Below are 9,762 nucleotides of genomic sequence, written 5' to 3'. Positions count from 1 at the left end.
AGTTAAAAGATATTGAAAGACATCGATGACAGAAAAGTAAAATGAAAATGATATATTATTAACATGAGAGTACTTGATCTTGTATATCAATTTCATAGCATTTCACCATAAAATTAACAAAGCCTGATAATAAAAATCCCATGAAAAATTATACGAAAGTCCCTAATATATAAGTTAATATTAACTGTTAATTAAAAGAACAAGAAACATTTTCTTTATTTGTTATTATGGGCCAAATTTTGTGCGATTTGCTTCAATGACAACAAGTTACATCGTACGATAGTTTCCACAAACACACAAGTTTCTTCCATAGTATTCTCCGGCGGCACGTCCACCACATACGACTCCACCACCACGGTTGTAAGGCCCCGTTACCGGTAGCCCTACTTTCGTGTTGGATTTACTCATAAACGCAGTTCTAAATATCAGAGTTAATTAAAACATTCGCGGAACATTAAAAACTTTAATAAAACATTTCGTAACAATCCAAAACTTGTCTTAAACAAACAACTTGTCTTTCAAAAACAAAGTAATTAAAACATATCACGTCTTGAGCCTTCTGATGCCAGCCTCTTATTCAATGCCACGTGTCTCCTCAAGCGAGCTGCCTCATCCTACTCACCTGCGTGCATACTAAAAGTCAGCTACGCTGCGTGAGTTCTAGTTAATCATACATTATACAATACACACAAACTTATATTCTTTCATTCATACTTTCATACTTTCTTTTATACTAACTTACTTTCATATCTTACGTTATAAAGAGCATTACGCCCTACATTCCTCGAGTATTATTAGGGCTCGGTATCCTCCTTCCTCGAGTATTATTAGGGCTCGGTACCCTCCTTCCTCGAGTATTATTAGGGCTCGGTTCCCTAGTTCTCGAATATTAGTAGGGTTCGATTCCCTCTTCGTTAGCATACAACCATACATCATACCTCGAGTATTATTAGGGCTCGGTACCCTTTTCGTAACCATACAACCATCATTTCCTTCTTTTATTAACTTTATCACGTTCATACACATAAGAATACATATCATACTTACCTTATACATAGCGTTACAACCTGACAGTACGTGCAATATCCGAAGATCATTCACGTACCATCAAGCAATCATTCATACATTTCACATTATTCACATAAGGCATACACTTATCTCTTAGGATAAGCGTATTAACAAACATATTGAGTATGCACACAGCCCCGAAAACATAACACATAAATGGGGCTAGAACTCACCTGGATCCTGTTGCGTTCACCGTTAATCGTTATCCCTTTCCTGAGCTGTGCACGACTAACTATATAATAATTACATGTATTAATTAATTATCACTACCCATATCGTGCTTCTAGTCTATTGTAATCCCACAACGAACGGGGGTCCGGGGGCAGCGCCCCTGGCAGCAGGGTTCTAGGGGCGGCAGCCCCTAGCAGGGTCCAAGGGGCGAAGTTCACAGTGGGCGAACTTGCATGCTTAGCGAAATTATACCAGGCGAAGTTCACAGTAGGCGAACTTGTATGCTTAGCGAACTTGCTGGGCGAACTTGCTGTGGGCGAAGTTACCCAGCAGCAGCTACGGCTCGTCCCAAAACCTCTGTAATCAGTCGGTTTTCAAGGTGTAATATCTCGATAAGATGTTAATAATTCTCGCAAACATTCCTTTAGCCGTTTTTGGGTTAAACACGACCCGAAAGTGCGTAAAGCTTGGACCTTTAGATTAAAACGTTCAATACTAGGTTTAAAGGTTTATTTCTAACGAGCCATAGCAGCCGTAAGTTCGTTAAGTTCATCTCTAACATCAAGTTTATAACTTTACGTTTCATTCATACCCGATCTATTCTAGACTCAAGTTTCAAGGCTAATCGTCTATAAAAACATAAACTTTAAGATCAAAATCATACCTTTACGTTTCGTTTGGCCTAGGCTAGCTTGTTTATGAACTATAAATCTCGTGTATGGCTCGAATAGTCAAGATCCACCAAAACGAATGTTCGCTCGACCTCGCTTTCCCTCTTTCTCTCTCGGCCGTAAGGTGGTGTAGGGTGTGTGTGTGTTATGAGTGTGTTAGAGAATAAGATGGTAAGAATGAGGATTTAGGGTTTTAGGATGGTTTAAGAGGGTATTTATACCTCTTGAAGCCCATGGACCTAAAGCTCATTACCACTTAATCCACCTTAATTAATCTAAGTCCATGATCCGTTCTTTACTCGATATTAATTAATTAATAACGCGAAATCACTAAACGTAACTTTCTTTATTTAACATTATAATATTTAGGATGTTACAACGGTGGTACTGCCACCACACGTCGGTGGTGAATGAAGGGTCGTAACAGACCGGTAGTTCTTCAGCCGGTGGTCACCACCAACAACGCTAAAGCTCATAACATGTCGTTCATCATCAAGGATGTCAAGCCGCTCCATGCTGGATTCGGCCGGTAAACCCGACACTACCCGAACCTCCCTCAAGGAACCCACGTCACCGTCTCCCATGATCACGTCACAGCTCTTGAGAAAGTGCTTGTACGCCTGCGGGTTGTCGAAACGCCTGACTACGGACCACACGATCTCAACAGGGGCGGTTATTGACTGAATTATTATTGAAAAACACTGGTTGTTTGACACCCAGTGGCGGTGATGGCGGTAGAGGTCTCCCGGGATGTAAATAGACGGTGGAAGGTGGTTCATGGTGTATTTAGGGTTGTTTTGTTGAATAGTTTGGGTTTGAATTGAGGAACACATGATTTTCTTGATTTTTGTTTGGATTTAAGTTAAGTGAGACGGTTGAACGCACGTAGAATCTTATGATATGATATGATATGATATGATATGATACGACATGACATGTTTTTATATTATATGAAGACATGAGATATGCGTGAAGATTGAGAATGGGGTTTGCAAGTTGCATGTAATTAGTTTGAATTTATTTGGGGGGACACAAGTAGGAGGACCAACTTGCATATATAAACTTTATATGCAGCCTATGCCTTTTGGCTTTATTGTTTTGTTACTTTATAATATTTATTTGGAATTATAAAAGGAAACTGCAATGTTGCATAATCATAATTAATATTATATGTTCATAGAAGATTGTTTTTATTTCACGTCCGGTCAGAGTTATGATTTTTGTAAAAAGTAAGTGTAGTTAAAACTTTCCACATCCAATTATAAATTGAATATAGCTCAATGGTAGAGCACTCACTTTACTAGTGAGAGGTAGGGGGTTAAACCTCACTACCACCAATTTATATGGGAGATATGAGGGATGACCGTGGCTTACCAGGGTTCGAGTCCTGATCTCACCTGGTTTTACCGGCTCCTCGTTGTCGTGCCGTTTGGCGGGCATGGGAGTCGGGTTTTATCCGGTGATTCCCTCAACAGGTGGACCGCTAGAGGCTCCGTCCGTCCGGACTAGTGGCCGGATCAGGCTACATTTAGCCAATAGGGACCGCGTACAGAGTACCCGGCATTACTTAGTTTGCCTTTCAAAGAAAAAAAAAGATTAGTTTGCTGGTGTTACTGTAGGCTTACTTTTGGTTTAGGTTATGGGAGTCACGAAAAGTACATAATTGAATCATAAATTACAAAATGAAGTGGTTTGGATTTTTTATTAGAGCACGTGTAGTCATAACTTTCAATTCCTAGGCGTTATGTGTCACGTGGCATTCGGTCACTTTTACATTTTTTTGTTTTTATTTCACGCACGGTCAGAGTTATGGTTTTTGCAAAAAGAATGTGTAGTCATAACTTTCCACCCCTAGAACTTATGCGTCACGTGGCGCCCGGTCACTTTTACATTTTTTTGTTTTTTTTAAATAATAATTCATTAAATAATTAAATATAAAATTAAAAAACTACATTAAAATTAAAAAAATACATTAAACTCACAAATGAAAATTAAATTAAAATACATTAAATTAATTAAAATACAATAATAATAAGACTAAATATTGTATTTTTCAAAAATTTTCGTTTCCCGAATTGCTTTTAGAGACTTTCGGGTCGTATTCGGATAACTCCTTTGTTAAAACATGGATGTCGTGGTCCAATTCATTGCTTTTGAGTACTTCGATGGCATTCATATTTACTTGAAAACATTGAGCTCCAAGTTCTTGTATACCTTTGAGTCAAATGTTCATTTCTTTGAAATGACTTTCCATTTCGGCATTCGAACTCGTTGCCGACGACGACACAACCCTTTCCCCCCTTCCATTGTTTCTCCTACCCCCGGTCGAGGGATCTCGGCAACATCCGCATAGGGATTCCCATCTTCATTATCGCTTAAGTTTAAGCTTCGAGCGTCGGAACTTGGCGTTTCTAGATCAACCGAAAACGATGTTATAGACCTTTTGTTAGGCCTTTTGATAGTTCGCTAAACAAAATAAAAATATTACAACTTCAATGTTTGTTCGAAATTTAAATTAAAATATATTTTTTAGAAACTTACCGCACTTGGGATCTTCCGATATATCGCACCAAGCACGAGCAACTAGTTCACACTCGTCGGTCTTCCACGGTATAGTGTTCTTTCTAGCCCGAGCTTTTTGTCAGCGGGTTTCTTTACGTGTTTTCTCGGACGTCCACATTGGCTCAAACCGTCGCGAGTCTCTGGGACAAGTTATGGCTCCGGGTTGATTTGTGTCTCCGGCACCGTCTCGTCATTGGGTTGGGAACCTGAACCGTCCGTTATGTTTGTGTTTGGGTTTTGAAAACCGGGCACTGTATTTAGGTTAGGAGCTCCAGAACTTAGATATTGCATGTACGCGGCCATATGTGTTTTGAACGGATACGGGGATTGAGGGATAGAGACTGTTGGCATAGGGACGGTAGATGGGTTCGGTTGTGGATTATTCGGGTCGGGATTGTTTGCGATGCCTTGTCTGGCGAATTGACCGAAACCGAGAACATTCTAGTTGTTAAATGGAAACATTTTGGTTGGTGTGTTCTTCAATATATATGTGATAGAAAAGTAGTAGAATTGTGTAAAAAATACGTGATAAAGAAGTAGTAGAATTGTGTAAAAAAATTGAGGTTTGGGTTTGTTTTTATAGTATATTTGTGTTAATATGTAAAAAAAGTTTTTTTTTTAAATTCCAACTGATATATTTTTAAAACGGTATCATTTTTGAAAGTTGTGCCAAACCTGCGTTATATATAAAACGCAGGAAAAAAACCCAAAACGCCGGGGTGGGGGGGGGGTGCCTCCGTCGTTATCCTCTAAAACGCCACCACACCGCCACCACTATGGGTGGTCTTATAATATTGGACCGAAGTTGTATAAATTAATTTTGTTTTGTGTATAAATAAATAAATTTGTTTATTTTTTTTAAGAAAAATAAAATTATATATCAGAGAAAATTTTTGCTATAAACATTTTGTTATATTTTTTGAATAGTAAACTTCATTTAATCTTATTTATTTAACTAATATGTACTTGAATGGTTTATTAAAGAAACAAGCCTAAATTTGACAACAATAACAACTTTATATGCAGCAGAACCGACGGTTAATCCAATTAACCTAGGCACTTTTCTCAATAACCAAAATAATTCAATTGATCAGTTATGAAAATCTAGAAACCAAAATATTAGTTATACTCCATCTATAATCGAACTAAACCGACACATACTAACCCTAGAGTTTAGCCATTTAGGTCATGTTAGTTAAATTAAATAAACAACACGCATAGCATTTGGTTTAGTCCTAATTGTAGGTCCTTATGACGGGATCAAACAACTAGTTATTGAATTAATATCACTTGTATGGTAGTGGAAATCATATACAAGCAATCTAGATCTCGGATCGTGTTGGATTTGAGTTATTTGCTATTTATGGAAACAAATGGATTATGTAGAGAGAAAGTAGGAGTTAGTGAAATAAAGTTTACAAAAGGTTATTGTGTGTATGGATATTTAGACAGCGTTTGGTATGCAAGAATGATAAGGGGAATGGAATGATTCATTACGTGGGAATGAAGAAAGTGGTGTTTGGTTACTCAATAGAATGGAATCATCCATTACACATGGAATCTCATTCCATCAAAATCATTCCTTCCCAACCCTCTTCTTTTTTTTTTCTTTCCATTCCTCCCTCATCATACTTTTTCAACACCACCATCACCACCTAACAACAACCACCACCACTACCATCGCCGCCACCACCACCTGACCGTCACCGTCGCCACCACCTCTGCCGCCGCCACCACCACCACCACCTTACCACCAGTGCTACCACCACCACCGTCGCCGCCACCCTACCATCACCATCACTACCAATGCTACTACCGCCACTTCCACCACCACAACCACCCAGCCTAACCGCCGCCACCACCATTTTCGTCGCCGGAGTTACCACCACCATCGTCGCCATTTCAGTTTTTTTTTTTTGTAAAAAAAAACATATTGGAATATGAATATTTTTATTATTTCTATTTCATTTCTACAATTTTTTTTGGATGCCAAACAACATAAAGTAATTATTCATTTCATTCTCATAGGTTAACCAAACAAGACAACGGAATGGTAATGATCCATTTCATTCTCTTGTTCATTCAATTCCTTCTCTCATTCCATTCCCTCTTCATTCTGTTACTTCCAACCAAACATAATAGTGCAAGTTCCATGCATTATTCTTTCATTATGTCGGCCTAAACGTTACAAAAGACAAACAAAAGCTAACATAATTCAACCTAACACAAAACAAAATAATACAAAGACTAGTTAACAGAATATGACCCAACAATCCCCCTCTAGTCTTTATTATTTTTGCACTTCAATACGTCTCGTACTCGAACTAGGAGTCATGGTCAAATAGTTGGTTGTTAACAATGGAGTGAACAAACTTGTTGAACTTTCCAACTATTTCATCCGTGTATACTTTGCTTTGATCTTCGAGTGAGACTCATGCAGCTTTAACAAGTCAACTTTGTTGAGACAATGCTACTTCTTCTATCTTGGCTTTGGCACTTGAGAGGTATCAACAACATTAACTGAAAGTGCAAAACTATTTTATGCGTTTACTTTTTTGGGTATGCCGTCGTTACCGATACAATACTAACAGACGCTGACCAAATTCGTAACGTTGTGCGGCTGCGCCGCATTGCTACGCTACCCTTTTTTTGTTTTATTTTTATTTTTTTATATTGCTTTTTTTTTCTTACTTTTTTATTTTACAAGACGTTTTTTTCTTTGGTTTTCCATGGTTTTTTTTCTATTTATTTTATTAATGTTAATTTGTTGTATTTCGGCGTTAACAAAAATATTTATTAGTCAATTCCGATGTCGTAACGCGATAGTGACTGATTTCTCGTCAGTTCACCGCCGCAAGCCACATGTTTTGTTCATCATTTCTCAAATATGTTAATTTGTTGTGTTTGGGCATTGACGTGTTTTATTTTTGGTTTAGTTATGGTGTCCTAACCCTGTATCAAACGAATTTGCGTATATGCTCTAGGCTTGTTACGATATCATAACTAAATGCAAAACAGTATAAGGTCAAATTAACATGTTCAAAACAAAGAAAAAAAAACAAACTATAAAATAATCAAAAATAAATAAATAGCCGCACCGAGGACCACTATTTAGCTTATGTAGACAATATGTGGAAAAAATATTAGGTTTAAGAGTCCATGATTGTAACACACATTGTGTTTATGTTAATGTGTTTTATGTGTAAAACGTATGGTTATTAGATACGTGTAAAATTTCAGGTTCATGTTAATAGCACTACCTATTAATAATTAGTTATATATAACCATGTGAACGAGCAAAAATAATAAGGCCTAGGTTACTCACAACCCCTTTGACTTATTCAAACATCCTTGGAAACCATACGATCGTATGGCTCTTATACAATCGTATAAGACTGCAGCTTTTGTCAGATTCTCACAGCCTTTATCTGCTGTCAGAAACATTCCATACGATCGTATAGCTTTTTTTTTTTTTTTACAATCTGCAACTTTTGTGAGTTTTTTAAACAAGCAACTATACGATCTTTATTAGAACGTGTGAGTTTTGAGAAAGGGTTTTGGGTAGATGCGTGTGTTAACTACCCGTTTATTATTCGGAACTTTGGGTATAACTTTTTTAAGAAATTATAACTTTAAAAGGCTTAAACTTTTTTAATGTTATAACTAGTAAACGACGTCCTGTTTGTTCGGCGCGAGACCCGTATATTTAGAGGAAAAAACATGTGGCATAATTTTAGTTTTTGTTTTTTTGTTTCCATACGATCGTATGGTGGTCATACTATCGTATGGCTCACAGTCAAACTCCGTACGCTGCGCATGCAGGTGTACTTTTGTTGTATTTTTGTTCCATACGATCGTGTAGCTCCTATACAATCGTATAGAGGGTGTGTGAGTTTCTAGAAGAGGTGTATGAATATCATGACCCAATAATAATTAGTTATTGTACGAATACAATGTGAACGAGCAAAAATGGATATGAAAAATAATAATTAGTTAAAACTACTTCAATAACTTCAGACAATAAATAAAGTGTTATTAGCTTTAAAAAAGATTTAATTCATTAATTGTAACAAAGAGAGGTCGCCTTTGGCCGACTGCAACCTACATTTTTTTAAAATGAGTTGTATTTCATGTTTTCAATGTTTTTCATGCCGAGTTGAGCAACATGTTTTAATTGTTTATATTAAAGCTGATATATTTTTGTTCTTTTCTCATTTATGGAATATGTGTATTTTCAAATAGCAAATGGATTTTAAGTGAGAAGATGATAATTTGCCCTTATTAAAATAGATCAAAGGCCTGAAAGTAATATATTTTGCTTGATTATTATAATATTACAATTGTGTATTTACAATACAGAGCTACAATTAGGGAGCTAATAAAGGAAAAGTAATCATGCCTAACTACGTAAAGATTACATTTAATAACAAAATATATATGTAATAATATCAGTTTGATATGATCGGCTAACAACCCCTCTGTAACATCCTACTTTTGGTTTCAATAATAAAATAAATTTTGTTATTTTATAGTGGGTCATTATCGGTTTAGATAAATAGAATACGAGTTGGGCTAGTGTTGGGTAAATCAATATGGGTTATGGACTTGGGTTAGGAAAGAAAGAAGGAAAGGACCATGGGCTTAAGCCCATGATCCATAAATATATAAACCATAATCACCCATTAATCATTCATTTCACACACATTCCATACACCACCCAAAACACACACTTAAGCCTTCTCTCTAGTTCTCTCTTATCTTAGCCGAAACCAAGGAAGAAAACCGATCCCGACCCAAGGTAATACTAGTATGATGTTTTATTAACTTAAACTCGTTATATTTAGTTACGAAACAACGAGCCGACACCGTTACATTGTTAAAGTCACGAGATTCGGGTGGAATCGGGTATAAACCGAACCTAAGATGAGCTTAGGGGTCACCCTAGCTCAGATCTGGATCGAACGGGATGAAAAACGGTGGAAAAACGAGTAAGATCTCGTTTTTCCGGCAAAACCGCATTTTTCCGGCGACGGCGCCGGAAAAGTGTGTACGAGGATGTCAGGAATGTCAGGGAATGTTCTGACCTAACCCTAGTTCGCTATGGGAACCTAATGAATTGGAAGGTGATTCGCTAGTTGATTCGCATAAGGGAGCGCAACGAACTAGCTCTAGTTCGTCTCCGATTCGTTAGGGGTAAAGGGTAACGAATTACCCTTGATTCGTGATGGGGCAGTTCGTTAGAAGAGATAACGAATTAGATGGACTAATCCGTTATATGGACTGGTTCGCT

At 37.2% G+C, this 9,762-nt stretch overlaps 1 pseudogene; it reads right to left on the bottom strand.

The window, feature by feature from the left end:
* Window positions 1-215: 215 nt before the first annotated feature.
* On the bottom strand, window positions 216-2,743 carry LOC143605254 (abscisic acid receptor PYL4 pseudogene; annotated as a pseudogene).
* Between the last annotated feature and the right edge of the window lie 7,019 nt (window positions 2,744-9,762).

Source organism: Bidens hawaiensis, unplaced genomic scaffold, assembly GCF_021521415.1.
Source record: "Bidens hawaiensis isolate Kalapana, Puna unplaced genomic scaffold, B.hawaiensis_p1.1 tig00068796_1, whole genome shotgun sequence".
Taxonomy (NCBI): domain Eukaryota; kingdom Viridiplantae; phylum Streptophyta; class Magnoliopsida; order Asterales; family Asteraceae; genus Bidens; species Bidens hawaiensis.
Note: the sequence above shows the minus strand (reverse complement) of the source record. Positions and strands in the feature narration are given on the sequence as shown.